We start from the raw sequence: 19,385 nt of genomic DNA, 5'->3' as shown, positions 1-19,385 counted from the left end.
TTCTTTCCATATCCCTTGAAACTTAACAATTCCAAAAGACCAGATATCTAACGTTCCGTTAAAGTCCCCGGTAGCTAGATGTTGTTTTCCTAATGCAGAAGCACCGAAAGACGAGCATCGAAGAGAGACAGGCTTGCTGACCTTAAAAAGTTAAAAAAATAAAATTACTTCTTGTACAAGTACAGCGTCCATGTTCTCCATTTCGTAAATACTAATTATTCCGTCCCCCTTTGGTTGACTGCCGATGATGGAAAATTTGGTGGTATCTGGAATCCATTGGCCGTCATAAATAGTGTAGTTCAATGATTTTTGAACGTGAAGGATTATTTGTGGCTTCTCCATGTCCAGTAAACAATGCAAGTTTAAAAGTGATATTTACATAGAAACACTTTTATTTGAAATTTCTATTAAATATTATCAAAAATAAAAAAAAACATATATCCATGATCCTTCGTGATCCCATATGTGAGGGTGAGTTTTGCATAGGTCTCATATAGTCTGAGGAAAAGAGACAATTATACAGAAATTTTTTAATCCAAGTTCTCATAAGCTTTTCCAAGGTCACCATAGATTACAATTTTCTTTTCGCCATGTCTTCGGTGTCTTGAAGAAAAAAGCCAGGTTTCTTTGTCATTCTCTGCCGTTCTTGATCATCCAACATCTATACTTATAATAATTTTTCTGATCTCATAATATTGATTCTATGTATACTAAATAGGAATGGGAATAACTATTCTCCCTGGTGTGTGCAAAATACATTTATGACACCATGGGATGTAGTGTTGCTAATAAGAACTTTTGTTATAAATAGAAAAACCTGAATCCGAGTGTATGAGTTTATATCCAAAAAACTACTGTGTACTTATATCAGTTTTCCGTGACTTACAGTGTCAAAAGCCGAAGTAAGACTAATTCCAAGAATAGTTATAGATTTTCTAAACATTCTGGGACACCAAAATACATTATCTGTGATTCCCCAGTCTGAAAACCGCTCTGACTCTAAACTAGAAGAATATTTAAAGCCCCTTGGATCCAACTAAGTATAATTAAGACAAGGAATTTTCGTATATTGGTCAATATATAACAGGGCGAATTTTTTATACTAGTCCCGCGGTTAAGTTTCTAGATTGGTATTAGTAGTCTATATCCAAAAAACCATTTAGCATTTCTGCTGAATAGTCTTTGTTAATGATTAATCGAAACTTGAACATTTCTAAAATTCCCGTTAAATTTTCGATGGGGTAATATTCAAGTAATTTTGATAGGATTTTATCTGGTACTATAGAATGTTCAGTTTATTTATTGAATACTTTAAATATACGGGAAATAAAGAATGCAGAAAACGATTTTAAATATAAAAAATATTAAAGTAGAAGAATTCTGTGTTTAAGCGCCGCTTTTTTTAGGGAAATTAACTTTCGTTCCTCAAAGTTTGTTTTCAAACTGAAAATTTTTTTTAAAAAGTTTTCTTCTAAATTTATTTATTGTTAAGTGAAGTCTTTTTAAATACTGGCTTTATGTAACCGCACATACACACGGAATCCTTGCAATCATAGGCTACTTAAGTCATAAGAGAAAGCTAAGTTGCTTTCTGTGGAAAGAGTTAAGGCATTGGTTTTTGATATTCTTCATGTTACAACTGTTTCTCAAATTTAATTACCCTTTTATTACTCCAAACAATGATTTTTACTATAAAAATTATTTATATAATTATTTTTATTTTAATTAATAATTGAATGACGAGTAAAATGCTGTCTTGCTCACGTTATTATTGATGTCTGTTACCAAAATCGAACTGCCTATGCAAGAAACTCAAAAAGATCACAAATATCTCAAATACATGAGCATAATTTTGCTGGTGATACAATCAAGCTCAACAGCACTTGTAATGCGATACGTCCGCACTCGCGAAGGGAAAATATTCGATTCTGCCACGGCCGTAGTATGTACAGAAGTCCTAAAAGTACCTAAAAAGTGTCTTATTCTCAGACATTGATATGTATGTGTGTCATTGCCCACCAAAACGGAGGACTTTTCGGACTTTTATACGACCTCCAATATCATATAATCACTAAATACCAAGATATGCTAAAAATGGCGATTCCCTCACTCTGTTACGTAGTACAGAATAATTTGGTATATGTAGCTGTTTCCAATCTTGATGTTGCTGTTTTTCAGGTTTTGGTGTTTGTTTTTTAATCCTCAGACTTTGATGCAAATGAAAATAATAACGACTGCCTTTTTCGCAGTGATTATGCTTAAGAAGAAGTTGTCACGTTATCAAATCATTTCTCTTCTCATTCTAACATGTGGCTGCATTTTTGTCAACGTCCAGGTACACTTTTTATTACATTATGTAGTCGAGCTCTGAGAAAGTGAATAGAACTCAGATGCTGTCTTATGGACTCACTAGTATATCTATTGCCGTTATTCTATCCGGATTTTCTGGGGTCTTTACAGAAATGATGTTAAAACAGTCCAATCCGTCGCTTTGGTCAAGAAATATTCAGGTTTTATTTTTTGATGTTTTGTTAGATGGGACTGTATGGAACCATTGGAGGGCTTTTTACGATTTTGGCTAAACCTGACGGGGCTCAAGTTTTTCAATTCGGTTTTTTCCAAGGGTACACTCCTTATGTTTGGTTAGAGTCTGATTGTAGTTCATGTTTAGGTTAGTAATAATTCTACAGGCAGTGGGTGGACTTTTGGTGGCTTCAGTAATGAAATATGCGGACAATATTTTGAAAGGGTTTGCGGCCGCGTGTGCCATCATATTTTCAACTTTTGGGTCTATTTTCCTCTTTGATTTTACCCCGGATTATTTGTTTTTTGCCGGAATTATACTCGTTGGTCTCTCGACGGTTATTTATGCCAAATATCCGTATAAGCAACCTACTAAATGATTATTCTTTTTTGGTTTTATTTATTGTTCCTGATTGTTTCGTTATTTGAAATATTCTTTGTGTTATTCTTAGTAGGAGTCTAATGATTCTAAAAATTCGAAAATCAGCCAGGAATATTATCTTGGTTTATTAGACATGATGAGTCAAATGATCTGCTTTAAGTTTCCTGTCAGAAGGACCTAGAAGATAGAACTGGGACATTAAGTTTTTAATAAAAATAGTTCCAAGAATTCCAATCTTCTAGTCATCTTCCGTATAACTTTGTCAATCCTTAGAGTGTCTTATTCTAAAAACATTTAAATTAAAATTTTTAATTGACTTAAAAAACAAATAGTTGCACATCAGTCAGTTTTCTCACAATTTGTAGAACCTATTATAGAAATTATAGAGAATCGTTAATTCCATGGTTCCCGAAGGAATTTTTCTTGATAATGAATAAGCTAGTTCGTGTATCCCTTTTTCAGATTTTTTCTTGAAATTAACTAACTGCAGATCTTTAAAATCGATTTAGCTTTTTTCGACGCAACTCCACTGATCTGAAATTCTAGTATGACAAACTCCATACTGAAGGAAGACGGAGTATTTTGCATGTTTGTTTAGTTCGCCAAAGAGCAGGCATATATAGATTTAAGGAGAACTGAATCATCCTATTTATGCATTTTTAATTATGTTTATCAGCTTAAATGGGTTCTAGAATCGACGGGGCGCCGACTAAAGGAAGAGCCCTGTTGATATTGTTTTGAAGTGTCAAATTATTGAACATAACATTCTATAAACAAATTGTATTTAAATCTAAATGCACAAATGCGTCATAAAATTATAAACTGTTTATAATAAAAAGAAAAATCCAATAAAATTAACATAGATTTGAAAAGTATGATATTGATAAATAGCTATTTTTAGCAATCATATTTGTCGGAAATTAAAACACTTTTAATAATTCATAAATGCATGACTTGAAATAATGCCATTCACGATACTATATTTTGTGTACTTTTTGATACTCAAAGTTAAAGAAATTAAAAGGTTAAAAAGGAGTAAATTCTATCCAAAAACCCGTTCCTTAGCATACTCAATATAGACAAGATGATCATCTTCCACAAACTTGTCATAAATCTCTCCAATGGTGCAACTAATGTAATCTATTATTAGTAACTGTAAGGAAGCTGGTTTGCCACCGACAGAAAGAAATATAGCCGAGTCTGACTGTAGTTTTAAACGATTCCTCACAAGACGACATATAGAATCCATAGTAACAGTACGGCTAATTATAAATCTCCGTTTATCTAAGCATTCCAATTGTTCATTACTGTTTAAACGATCGATAACAACCTTATATAATTACTTAAGTAGAATACAGGGACTTTAGATGGATGAGATTCGAGTGCTTCTGTAGCTCTTGCCTTTCGATTTTCTACGAGAAGTAACAAATTAATGACAATACCAAAAGAATGTATTTCTTTATATCTTCTTATATCATTAGTTTTCATAAATAAACCACAACTAATTTTATTGATTTAATATTTGATATGTTATTATTTCGTAAAGTATAAACATTATTTTAAAAAATGTAGAAAAATTTTAGTCCCGATTAATTAATTAATTACCTACGAAATGTTTTTCGTTTAACTGAATGCTTCTACGATTATTTAATGAAATCATTTTGTTGAAGAAACACAGAATCTTTAAAAGCGCTGATGAAAACCTCACATATGAGCCTAAATAAAAAAGATACAAATCAGACATGATCGGATTTGTTTCCTTTAGAAAAATGGAGTTGTTATACACTTACTGATTTTTCAGGCAAGCTTATTCGCAAACTTATTCATGATCAACGTTTAAGAGATCTGTGAAATTATCTGAGGACTGTATTTTAGCATCTTTTTTAATCCAATTTAAAGTATGACTCATATATGTACTGTTAAATCTAGTTTAAGTAATCTTTTATTATTTTTTTCTTGAATTACAAGGCTAAAATTAACGAAAAAGATTTTTGACACTTCAAAACTTATGAATGATTGAGACAATAAATACGGGAGAGAGTTACGCAGGTTTAGTTAAAAAAACTGTTAAAAAAGTCGCTTGTATAATATTTTGAAGAATTTGTTAGGTCATTTTGTATGAATAGTTGCAGGGTATTTACAGAATGGATTTCGTCTGTGAAATGCATTAAGGTTTATTGTTCAGGCCCAACGTTCCCGAGTTGTTTGCAGTATAGGTAGAACAATTGCGATGCATAAACACTTTCACATGTGTTGAAATGCGCGTGTATCTTAGATATTTTGATTTTAATCTTTTGAGTGGAAGAATCGAGAGCATTTTTCTTCGCTGAACATCTTTCCAGTCGTCAAGTAATGATCTGCATTTCTTCGTTCTTTTCTATTTCTTCTCTTTTGACATTTTTAAAATCAAAAATCATTTAGGGCATGATTGCCGACTTTTCCGACTTTTTCGATCTCAAAATATACTTCATCCGCGTATATCAGTGTTGTGATTAAACTTGGCCTAATTTTTGCTCATAAGTTTGGGAGAGCAAATAACAAAAAGTATTGGGGATAAAGAGTCGCCTTATGAAGTACAATTATGTGTTTTGAATTTGCGAACCGCCAAACTTCTATTTTGGTTTTCCAGATAAGGCACGTATCATTTGTAAAGGTCCCAAATAAACTTAGTAGCTTATTCTGCGTACAGGATCGAACGTTTAGAGAAATCACTTCCTAGTATGTGAATAAACTTCTGGAATTTCCGCTCAAGATACCTTTCAACAGCGACCTGGCAACATTTTCAATTTTTTAGTTATTGCTTGATTATCGCTCGATTTGAGAGTGGCTTCATAAAACCGCGAGTTCATGCGCATGCACTTGAATTCACACCTACATAGGAAGATATTATTATTTAATGAAATTTCGGAGATGAATCTAAATCTGAAATAATCGGGACTGCTGAAGACATTCTCGATTCCAAAAGATCCTTTTCTGCTCTTTCCAGGACCATCAAAGACCTTTCAGGTACAGAGATCAAAGATCTTATTATTTTTGATTTCTAATCAATCTGAAAATCACAAAGGCATTATTGAAATGCAACTCTGAAAAGACCACGCTAGATTGTGTGTCTAATATGATCTGTCTCTGGGGGCTTAATTAAGTTTTTTTCAAAAATTATTTTTGTTAGTTCTAAGCTCATTTTTCTGCTGCGATTTTCTTATGCATAAAAAAATTTATTTAAGACTTGATTTGAATTCTTTAAACAGATTAATATTATTTTAATTACAATTTATTGCAGAAATTAATTTGTTTATTTAACTAGAAATAAAATATGAAATATTACGAGCGAAAATGCACATCAAGCAGGTTGTGTTTGATGTCTGATTACAAAGGTCATACTTAACGGCTTTAAGAGCTACAGAGACAACATAGCAATAGATCCATTTAATCCTCGCTACAACGTTGTGGTAGGCAGGAATGGGAGTGGAAAAAGTAATTTCTTTGTAGGTTAGCCTTCATTATTTTACCTTTAAGCAATACAGTTTGTAATAAGTGAAGATTTTAGTTTCCTTCGGGAAAACCAAAGATTAGCCATGATAAATGAGGGAGGTGGGAGTCGGCAATTGTCAGCATATGTTGAAATTGTTTTTAGCAACGAGGATAACCGAATTCCTGTAGAAAACTATTTTAACACAGTTTAAGATTGACAAAGAAGAAGTGGTAATCCGAAGAGTTATTTCGTCTAAAAAAGATCAGTATTTTCTCGACAAAAAACATGCATCGTTAATATTTCCAATTAAAACTTTAAAATAGAAAAAATGATATTATGAATCTTCTTGAAAGTGCCGGATTCTCTCGATGTAATCCATATTATATCGTAAAACAAGGAAAAGTGACAAATAATCCAACAACTACTTTAGATCAATGAAATAGCAATCGCTCCAGACTCTCATCGTTTAAAAATACTCAAAGAAGTGGCTGGAACTAAAGTTTTTGACGAAAACTGTGAAGAAAGCAATGTTTTGCTTAAAGATGCTTGTTAAAATCTTAAAAACTCATTTTTAGTAAATAAAAGAGAGCAGATAAAGTCTTTATTACAGGAGATTGATGACCGGCTGGTTATTCTGGACTCGGAGAAAGAAGAATTGAAAAATTACCACAAATATGACCGACTGAGGAGGTAATCGACCAATAAATATATCAGATCACTCGAATATGCAATATACTATAAAGAAGGACAAGAAATAGCTTCGAAATTGGAAGCAATAAGTTCAAAAAAGAACGAAACCGCCACCCAACATCAAAAGTTACAGATTCTGATACAAGAAGTCGAAGATACAATAATGGTTAATAAAGAGAGGCTCATTTTCAGTACTCTACGAAGGAACTGAAAGACGGAGATGATCAAATCCTGATTTTAGAACAAGAAATTGCTCAAATCACTGCAGAGGGTTCATCTAGAACGAAGGATCGAGCTAAGATTGAGTTAGAATTTAATGACTTGGAGAAGGATCTCATCCGAGATAAAGAAATTAAGGGACATGTTTAAATAATTATTTCAAGGCCAATTTTGAGCGTGAGTGTAGACAAGTGTGTTTCGAAATTAATAATACAACAATGAGACTACAAGTGATACAGCCACAATTTGAGAAAATTAAAAAACTAGAAGATAGTATTTCTTTAAAGTTGGTGGGGGATGATTATTTGGCTCAGACATTTGGACGCAGAGTGTCGAAAAAGGGAGTTATTTGCAAAACAGGGACGGGCTCAACAGTTTGAGACTGCCAAAGAAAGAGACGATTGGATACGATCAGAATTGGTTAGTCTTAAAAAGAAGGTGGGACAGAAAATGAATAACGTTTATTATTCATCTTTTAAAACCAGATAAATGAGTTAGAACTGGAATTAGAAAAGGATTTGTTTGAGCAAATAGAGTTTAAAAAGAAAATTACAGCATCCGAAGAAAGATTGCTTACACAGCGAAAAATAATTGAAAATGGCGCCATCAAATACCAAGAAATGAAAAAAACAAGAGACCGACTGCAGAATGAACGAAAGTCGATAAATATATTTTACTTTTCAGTTTACTATGGAGACAAGAAAACTTGATACAGCAAAATATCGAGAAAATCAAAGAAGATCTTACGACTAAAGAATCTTTCTTTGCATCTATAAATTCGAAAGTTTTTAATTTAAATCATTAAAGGCCGTTTTAACAGGAATTGAGAGTATTCAGAGCATTTTGACAAGATTCCGCAACGAAGAAATGAATCTCCATATTACAGAAGAATACCACGGGACATTGATAGATAACATGGACTGTTCTCCTAATTTCTACACAGCTGTCGAAGTGACTGCTGGAATGAGGTTTTTAGGAGTTTACTAACTCAAAGATTGTTTCATCATATTGTTTCTTCTGATAATGTCGGAACCTTTCTTCTAAAAGAAATGAACTCCAAAAAACTTCCAGGAGAAGTAACCTTCATTCCACTAAACCGAGTATCGACTCCACCTGCTAGAAAACCTAAAGACGCTGAGGTTTAATTCTCCGTGATGATTGTCTTAGAACGTGATACGAATGATTGATATTTTGAGTTTTAATGAAGAGTATATGCCTGCATTTCAATTGGTGTTTGGTCGAACTTTGATCTGCCAGAATTTGGACTCGGCGATAGAAATAGCCAAACGAGAAGGATTTGATTGCATAACTCTTGATGGTTGTGATTAATTTTACTTTATCTTTTTTCAGGTGATCAGGTTAGATCAAAGGGGACGATGACTGGAGGATATCAAGACACGAGAAGATCAAAGATAGAATTATACAGAAACATTAAAGATATTAAAAATAAGTTTCAGGCGGCCAAAAAAGAGTCATCTTCTTTTCAAGCTCAACTCACTCGTGATATCAACGTTGAGTTATTTTAGAAACTGAGACACAAATTAATCAGCTGGTTGGAGAAATCCAGATTAGTGAGACTCGGAGTAACAAAAACAAAGACATTTTGGATAAAATGAGCGCTGATCTCAGGATATTAAGGGATGAATTGCCATCAGGGCTATCAACTCGAGAAAAGAAAGTATTTTTAATCTAAAATGCTTAAGCTTCAAAGATTTGATTTTTTAGCAAAAGATTGCCAGTCAACTAGAATGGCAATTTCATCCCTTCGAAGTGAACTTGGGACCGAACTCTCGTCACAATTGGCTTTAGATGATCAAATTGAGATTAACAAAATGAATAAAATGATTCAAGATGCATCCAGTGAAAGTAAACATGTTTTATCCCAACGAACTGCGGTTGGTTACAATTTGAAGCTAATGTGTTAGTTGGAGTCTGAGAAAAACAGATTGGAATCTCAACTTCATAACAATTTGCTAATAAAAAAGGCGCAGATTGAATCACAGCTAAATGAAATGGATTCTTCCGACAAATATGAGAGACTTGTACGGTTAAAAGAGGAATTAGATTCGATTGATTTTCAAATAAGGGCGGATCGAGAGACCATCACCCGTATTTTCTGTATTTTGATTATTTCGTCCAGGAACTGAGTTACGTATTAAAGAAATAAGAAATAGCCCAGCGAGAGGTCATTTAAATGAAGCAATTGTATATTTCAGTAATCTATAGCTGTGCAGGCAAAGGAAAAGGAGATGAGAGAGAAAATTGAAGTTGTGGCCAAAGAACTTGATAAAATTTCCTCGAAGTATAAGCTTATTGTAAAGAGAGTAAACATTGTCTTGACTATTTAAACCAAGAAAGAGGAATGTGTTTCAAAGATTCAAAAATTAGGAGCTCTTCCGTCTGAAGCATACGAAAGTAATCAAAATCAGAATCAGCGACAACTCTTTGCTGCATTGGAGGAATGTAATTCCCAGTTGAAGCAATATACTCACGTCAACAAAAAGGCTTTGGATCAATTTGTCGACTTTACGAGTCAAAGGGAGCATCTTTTGAACAGAAAAGAAGATGTGGACAAGTCCTATCAAGTAATTAATTTTTCAACAATATTAGGCAATAACCGATCTCATTAATTCTCTCAACATTCGTAAATTTGATGCAATTAACTACACGTTTCTTCAAGTTTCAGAACATTTCACTGAAATTTTCAAACAGTTGGTACCTCAAGGGAATGCTATTCTGGTCATGAAGAAGGGTTCTGATGTTTTTGACAATACTCAGGTATTCATTGTTGTTTATTTAGTCAACTATTGATGAAAATCCAGAATTGATTGCCCACGAATTGAGTAAATTTACAGGCGTCGGGATTCAGGTCCTGTGGTTTATAATTATTCTAGGTTTCTTTCTCTGGAAATTCTGCGGATATGCGGGATATGCATCAATTGAGTGGAGGACAAAAGTCTTTAGTTGCTCTGACGTTTATTTTTGCAATTCAAAAATGTGACCCTGCCCCATTTTACTTGTTTGATGAGATTGACCAGGCTTTGGATCCTCAACACAGAAAAGCAGTATCGGGTTCTTCTGAGTTTGTGTTATTTTCAGAAATGATTGAGAAGCTTTCCGAGAACGCGCAGTTTATAACAACAACATTTAGACCTGAATTTATTGAAAATTCTGACAAGATTTATGGCGTTTCCTTTCGTAATAAGGTGAGATTTTGAGTCATTGTCTTAGGTGTCGAATATTCGAACTATTACTAAAGGAGAAGCCCTTAGCTTTGTTGAGGATGAAGGGCGCACTTAAATTTCTTTATTGTTTTTTTTCTAATTTCTTGTTTGTATTCATTTTCATTTTTTGTTTATTTTGTTTTTTTGTAGAGAATCTTAATTATAACTAGGGCAACCACAAATATGACCTTATATGATTCAAATATGACTTTAAAAATATGACTTTTTTGACCTTATAATTAGAAAATATGACTTTATAGCCAGGTAAATTCTCAGCAATCTTTTGGCACTTTTTCGCAGGCGGGATCCAAAAATCGGGACTAAAATTTAAAAAAAACAAATTTTTAGTAACAAACCTTATTTTTAATTTTTTTGGACTTCTAGTTATCTAAATTAAAATAGTCAAGAGTTGTCAATCTTCCTAGCAATAATTTTCACATATTTTTTTTAAAGAATGTTGGGTTTTATCTATTACTAAAAATATTTGACTCCCTTTGAAACATTCTTTAAGTTTTCTACCTGTTTCACAAAAATAGTGGAAACAAGATTTCTGGAATGTGTCTCACTAGGCAGTTTAAATCCCAAATTTTCATAAAAAAGTTTGAAAATGGACATCCCTTAATTTAAACAGCGGAATATTTGTTTTGGTCATCATTTCGACAAACTGATTGCGAAAGACTCTTCGGAAACACATCATTAGAAATCAACTTCATTTGGACATTAAATTTTCCTGATTCTAATCTCTTTTTGTGTTTCAACGTTTGGCGATGTTGTTCAACGTTGAAACTTTTTCCATATTTAACGGGAACACAATATTTTAAAAATCAAGTCGCCCGTGATCATCCTCTTCGAAAAATTTGTTAATTATATTATATATTTTCTTTTTATTTGATTTTTTAGGTTTAGACATCACAACAAATATATCTAAGCGTGCTTAATTATTAATTTATAAATTTAATTATATGACTTTATGGAAAAAATATGACCTTATGAAAAAATATGACATTAATGACCTATAAAATTACATCGAAAGTAAATAAAAATATAATAATAATTTAAAATGATGGAAATAATAAACTAACGATTCTTTTTTGATATGACTTTAATGACTTTTGGTTGCCCTAGTTATTATCTTCTTTTAATAAACATAAACTATTATAACCATAACTACAATAAAAACTGTTGAGAACAAATGGTGACATGCTAAACATTATATTAGAGAATTGTAGATGCTTTTGATGATTTGCAACAAATCAGAAATTATTATGCAAATCAATACAAAAAATTACTTAAACAAAAAAGTTTTGAAAGAAATTCCAAACATAAAAAGATTGTAAAAAAGTTTAATCTGAATGAAAACGTTTTCAAGATAAAAACCAAAGAACGTACTGAATTGAAACATCACAATTTAACATTTCCAAAATCAAAATACCAATTGGTATATTCTTGTATTAAAAACATTTATAGTTAGCAGAACTTGAATACAAAATAAAAAAATCTGGAAGAGTTATAAGTCGTGACGAGTTACACGAGCTATTTATTCAAAAGAGTAAAAAAACTACACAGAAAATAGAAACACCCGTGGCTGGTTTATTAATTTTAAATATCTCCATTAGATATTGATACCATTCCTATTAACCAAAGAAAAAAAACAAGTAACTATATTATAAAAATTAAAAAAAGAAACCCATATTTCTGTAAGCACTGACCATCTTACTGAATTTATTAATAGCAAAATTTCTCTTTTAAATCAAAAATGTCCACAAGTTTTTTTAATGATTTAAAGGTTTTTAGGTTATAATGTCTGAATTATCTTGTTTGTCGTTAGATTTTGAAAGTTCGTGTGATGAAGAGACGCACAGAGTATTTGTTTGATTAACCTTAGCCCGGTAAAAATATTCAAGGATATCAAATACGAAACAAAATCAAATTGATGATCAAAAATAAAGTAGAAAAATATGAAGAAAAATTTTTAAAGTATTTCTAATATTCAGAAGCTTTGACAGACTTTCCAAACAATATGTTTCCGATATAAACACAGATGTTCACTATCTTGTAATGAAAGATGTACTTAATGATAAATAATGTTATTTATAGATTTTTAATGCTGCCTTGCCAGAAATTATATCTCCAAAACTAGAGGAAAATCACCTCAAAGACATTCACTCCTCAACTGAAACTTACTCGAGTGTGAATAAAAGTTCTGGTGAATCAGAAGCATCCCTCGATTTTGAAACTATGTAATTTATTTCTATCTTATTTTAGTGAGGGAATAAAGTCTTTAACACTTGACTGGGACGAAGTTGTTTCAAAAGGAAAAATAATAACTGTTTTTATTCACAAAAATATTTTTATAGCAATCGTATGAACCTGAACGGACGTTGTGGATCAATTACTTGATTGACGAACAAGAGATTAATAATTAATTAAAACTAAAATTTGTTAAGTAAAGCAATCTCTGACCATACTATGGTAGGATGTTAGATCAATATTAAGATCAACTTATTTTAAATTTTAAACTCAGGAAATTAAACATTTCCAAAGTTATTATAAATATTCGACCGATAGTATTCTCAAACTTGAAAACAAAAAATAATTGGTCGCTCATATGTTAGAGGCACTTATGTAAAAAGCAATAATTCTATAATTTATTATTATTAATTCTAATAAAAAATTCAAATGCCTCGTGTATCAGCTTATAACAGGTTTCTCGTCATCGAAAAATTAAAATGTGGCGAATCTCAGGTGAAAATATCCAAAGATTTGGGAATCTCTCGTTGTGCCATTCAAAAAATTAAAAAGCGATTTTTACACGGATATTTATATAACGATATGCCAAAAAAGGGAAGGAACAAAAAATTAACCAAAAATGATGAACGCTATCTTATCAGAATGTCAAAATTACACCCAAAAATGACCGCCAACGATCTTCTTATATGCTGTAACTTTTCCGGAAAAGTGAGTCTTTCGACAATTAAACGAATTTTGAGACGCAACAATTTATTCGGACGCATTGCAGTGAAAAAACCAAAATTGACTGCATCTCAGGTTGATAAAAGATATACATGGTGTCTTACTAACATTCCGTGGAATCAAGACGACTGGAATTTAGTGATATTTTCTGATGAATGCCGGATTCAGTTAAATCAGATGTCTAGGCAATACATAAGAAGACCCCCTGGATCAAAATTACAGAAAGAATATTCAATTGAAACTGTGAAATTCCCTTTATCAATTACGATATGGGGAGCAATAAAAGCAATGGGCAAAGATCAATTGTCCTTTGCCGAAAAACAGTCGACTTCGCCGAATATCAACGCGTTATAAAAGAAGGATTTGAAAATTTTTATGAAGAAAATTATTTTCTTCAACAAGATGGAGCAACATGTCATACATCAAAATCCACTAGAGCGTTTATGCCCGAAAACAACATAAAACTCATGGAAAAATGGCCAAGTCAATCTCCTGACTTAAATATAATTGAAAATCTATGGGCAATTTTAAAAAAAGAAGTTAAAAAATGTGGAGCATCAACGATTCAAGAATTATGGAATGAAACAAAGAAGGCCTGGGAAAACATTGATACAGGTGTGGTTATTAAGCTTTTTGAGTCAATTCCAAGAAGAATATCTTCGGTAGTCATAAATAATGGATGAATGACTAAATATTAAATTTTTGGATAATTTTGTCTTTCGTTATTGAAATGTGCTTCTAACATATGAACGATGTATTATTTTGAGTTTCTTAGTAAATACACATTATAAACTAAATGTGCTCAAAAATTTTAGGTTAAGATTTTTTATTCAACAGTTTGTTATTAACAAAAAAAATGACAAATAAGTGCCTTTTTAGGGAAAAAATAGGGTGCCTCTAACATTTGGACGGGACTGTATTATGTGACATGGGCGGCTGAATACGCATGGGCAATCGGTTACATTTTACCTTAAAAATTTTATTCTCATCGTTAAAATCTATCACCAGGTTTACAGAAAAAACAAATTTTAAACTACTCAGTCATAGAAATGAGTTCTCTCCCTTTTTTTCTTAAAATTCATTATTAGTGGCGTTATTAAAAGACCAAAAATTTAATTATGAAGTTAGTAAATCAAACTCCCTCTAAATTATTTAAAAACTGGTCTTTCCACAGTAACAAGTCCCAGAAGTACGGAACACAGCAATGATAGAGCAATACAGATGACCCCACCACTGAACATAACTTTATTCGAAAATCCGAAGCCAAAATCCCATCCAAGGTGTCTTATTCCGTTGAAAAAGTGATAAACAACAGAAAAGCTAATCAATGTCTTTGACAGAAAGAGAGTAGGAGGGCCAATCCAATGATCTCGGATCTGCAGGGAATCAACAAGTGCCACAAGTGATTCAAAATCGGGGAAAAAGTAAACATAACCGACAGCAGATGCCACAATTCCTTAAAATAGAAGTTAATTATAAACCTCCATACATGGCTAGACCGGTCAATCTGTGAGTTATTGAAGTAAGAGCTGTAATATGGACACTATTTCTTAGATATTGAGTTTAAACCCATATGCAGAAAGATGTGGAGACATTGGTCGCTTTAATTGTTCATTTTGTGACCAGAAATTTTGCATTTCTTGTGTAAGTTGCTTGGAAAATAAGCGCATGGGATTAATTGTCGGTGTCGTCGTAAGCCTGTTAATTATTGTTGTAAAATGAACAATTTATATTGTTTAAGAAACACTGTTCTTGAAAGCATAGAGAAATTCCAATGTTTTTAAATCGAAATTATATGAGCTGAAATGCGACCAACGCAACAAAAGTGTTTTCGATAATTTATGTTTTGAGAAATTAAAATATTAATTAAACTGAAAATATTTAATTAAAGTTTGTATAGTTCTAACCGAATACATTTGAATGTTTACATTTTCCATCTAATTTTTTTTGCTATACTAGTGACTTTTCTCTTTTGTAAATCATGTTGAAAACGCATTTCAAATATGTTCTCTGTGGTTTCACACACCCATAGAAACAAACTATTTCAACTTAGAGATAGTAAAATACCACAAAGTATTAAGGAAAGACATGAAATTTAATAACTCTGGACAAATAACTCCTTATTCTAACTATTGCCTACTTTTTGATTTTCAGTATACGAAACTACGAATTATTTCAGTATACGGATTTCCAGTATACGGATTATCATTGAAAAAATATTCCTTTACGTTAAAACTTTAAACTTTACGGTAAGTACCGCATACGTGTTGCCACGGAGAATGGCGATGGATATTCTCTGCAATAGCCACGAAACCTCGCGTGGCTCTTTTGTCCTATGGGCCAATTTCCTTCCGATGTCGCTGATAAAGGCCGAGGTTAAAGGCCCGGCGACGCCCGATGTCTCCAATGCGATTGGTGCGAAAATAAAGCGGCGTCCGAGTTCTTGGTATTTTTTTTATTTTGGCCGTCTCAGCCTTTTCCGCGGCGGACCCGGGGGATGTGGCAGATGACATGATTGCCGATGGAGAGAATGAATCGATGCACGTAGCATCCCAGATGAGGCACTTGCCGTCCCGAAAGGGAAAGATTGTCATTCCGTCCGGGCGTTTGCCGTCTCCACGGTCCAATCCGACAGGCTCGAGCGTTGACGGAAAGCCTGCAGCCTTGAGGGCTTTAAGCACGACGTCATTTAGCGAGACATGGCGGGGACTTCGGGCGGCGCTCCTGTGACACGAAAGAGGGTGGAGCCCTTTAGCGTCGACTTTGGCGCCACATCGGCACTGGTGGATGCTGCACATGTCGAGACCGAACCGAAGGAAAATCCCGATCCTCAAGCAGTCGTCATCTAAAAAAGTTCCGGTTGATGTAGATGGGTAGGCGCCGAGCCATGCGCCGCTATGAGGGTTTGCGGCCGAGCCGGACATGTCGGACGGAAGGGGTAGGTTAGCATCGGTCCAGAAGTTCGATAAAACGTCAGCCGGCAAGTCCAATGAGAGTTCATTATAGGAGAGTAGAATCTTCAAATTCTTCAAGCACTGCACCACCCGGCCAATGGTAGAAAATGTGATTAAAAAGTTTAATGCTAGAAAATGTGATTAAAAAGTTTAATTTGCGTCAATATTTAAAAACTAAAAAAGTGGTCGCAATCACAAGTACGGATACATTTCTAAATAAATTTGCAAAAACAAGGTGAATTTATTTTGCATAGTATAAATAAAGAAACTCGTTGCAGGACAAATTTATTAACAAAATGTAATTCCCCTTTGTCAAAATCTTAAATTTAAAGTATTAAAAAATAAAAATATTCTCATCACGAGATTTTGGAAGTCACTACTTCATAAAAGTTTTATAAAAGATATCTGAGTTTTTCTAATCATATACTGAGTATCAACATAAAAGTACAATAAGTCAACTCTTTTCAAAAAAAACAAGAAAACCCCAATAATAAAATCTGTTAAATTATTATTTCGTGTGCAATAATAAATATTTAGAATCCTATAATTTTTTATTTAATTAATTTTCCAATTATGTGGACCAGTGTAGTTTTGTATGGATTAATTTTTATCACAATTCGAATTATATATGTAATATTTGACATTTTTATGACACGACGAAGTCAATCGGCAATGTTATTACCAAAAGGAAAAAAATGCAAAACATTGGTAGTGCTTGGATCAGGTAGATCAGTGAGAATTAATTGTTTAGGGGGACACACCGCAGAAATGTTGAGACTTTTAGGAGCTTTTGATTTGTCGCGCTATTCACTGGAATATATAATAGCTGACACCGATACTACGTCTCAAAATAAATTAGACAACACTTGTGTATATTATTACTACAATACTTAAAGACGGTTTTTAAAATAAGAAGATGTCGACATGTCGGCCAATCACTTTTATCCTCTATCCCTTCCACACTTGTCTCACTTTTGACTTCTCTTGTCGTTATTTGGAATACACGGCCAAATCTTGTTTGACTTTCGACTAGTAACGTAATTAGTTGTTATGTAACGGACCTGGTACATGTGTTCCTCTTTGCTTGGCTGTTATATTCTACAGGGTTGGTTTGGGTTATTTATGGCTTTTAAGGTTTTTTGGGGACGTTCAACTGTTATGGTCTACACCGAGAGTTTTTGCCGAACACGGACTTTGTCGTTATCTGGAAAGATTTTGTATTTTCTGGTAGACTCTTTCGTCGTTCAGTGGCCAGAACTATCGTATAGTTTTCCTTTTACTGTATATCTTGGACGAATTGTTTAATTTAATTTTTTGGTGAATTTTTAGTTCTTATACTCTTAAATACAAAATGCCAAGTTATTTTTAATTCAATTTTAATAGTTTGTAAGTCTAAAGATTAAATATTTTGTTTAAAATTTATTTCACTGAAATAAAAAACATACATCATCTGCGTCAATGTATTTATTAAGTATTGTAACAAATATTTTCATTTAATTTTTTGCTATATATAGCATAAGGTATCTTTTAAGTCACTTTGCAGATTTAGAAGCTTGTTGATCCTCTATAAATATATTAATTTGAAAAAATTATTTATTAAAAAAAACAAAAAACCACATAAATATGTTAAACATAATGATTAAATGGCCACTTCTTTTTTCACTATTATTGCATCCATTGGTACTGCATGATTTAAAACAACGCTTGAAAATTGATTTTAACTGTTGATCATAAACATATTCACAATAATTTTCGTAATAAAATGGACTACAATCGCGCACGACGGCATGCAGTGTACCTAAAAATGTTTCTGAACTTTGTACCATTTAAATAGTAAATTGTTCCCGTTATACAATAATGATACATGCGTGAGTCATTGCATCCCTTTGTCCCCAAAAATTTGCAAATTGAACTTTGGCATGTTAATAAGTTAATTCCGTGTACAATGCAACGATCATATGTTTGTGAATCACATCGAAAACATTTAATTCCTCCAACTACTGAGATACATCAATTTTGCTTAAAAACATACTTTGTTGCAGTAATAGAATAAAAATCATCTTTTATTAGATTAAGCAATAAAAAAACATTTTATCATGTCTAAGTGTTAATCGATGAATTGATCAGCAATATCAAGTGACATATTTTGTGCCGAAAAAACTCTTCTAAAAGAATAAGATATTAAAATATCTCATTATAGGGACTTGCTAGAAAAAATAGTCTTCATCAAACTTTTTTATCCAAAACATATTACGATGCTGAAAATTCAATTGCGTCCGTAAAAACCTTAATTGTAAAAATTAAAAAAGATCGAGAATGTTCTTCTCGATTGCCCAACCCTCCGATGTCCTTCTTTCCGGTCTTAGCGTGGCGTTATGGGGTCCACCATGTCAGTTGGAACTTCCAATCGGATATGGCAACGCCCAGGAGGCACTTAATGCCTACCGAAAAAAGGACTTCTAGAACTCTGACCCTGGGACATCGTCGTCTCAGGCCGTTCATGTGGCAGGATCGAACCTTTCAGTAGGATCTCCCTCGCTTGAATCGGGGATCACGGGGATTATAATAATTAACTGGCTTACCCGTGTTTGGTCTTTAAATAAATAAATAAACCCTCCGATGTTGTTTCTATTGTAAATTTGAAATTTTCAATTACAATTGGAAGTTTGTAATTTTAAATTTGAGTTTTAAAGATGACATTTAAGTTCATAATTGACAAATTGACATGAAAATTGTATAGATGGGGAAGTTGATTAAATGTAACAAAATATTATTGCCAAAATTTACCGACAATATAAAAAATTGCCCCCCGATTTGAAAATCGTAGGATTTTCGTTAACAATCTAACACTTTTTAATTATTTAAAACAAACAATCTGTTTTAAACAAAGGAATTTCTTTGTCGTTCTACTCTTTTTGAAAGTTTGAGTGAAATCAACATAAATTGCG

Source organism: Octopus sinensis, unplaced genomic scaffold (assembly GCF_006345805.1).
Source record: "Octopus sinensis unplaced genomic scaffold, ASM634580v1 Contig02042, whole genome shotgun sequence".
Taxonomy (NCBI): domain Eukaryota; kingdom Metazoa; phylum Mollusca; class Cephalopoda; order Octopoda; family Octopodidae; genus Octopus; species Octopus sinensis.
The sequence above is the reverse complement of the archived record's forward strand: the minus strand, read 5'-3'. Positions refer to the sequence as shown.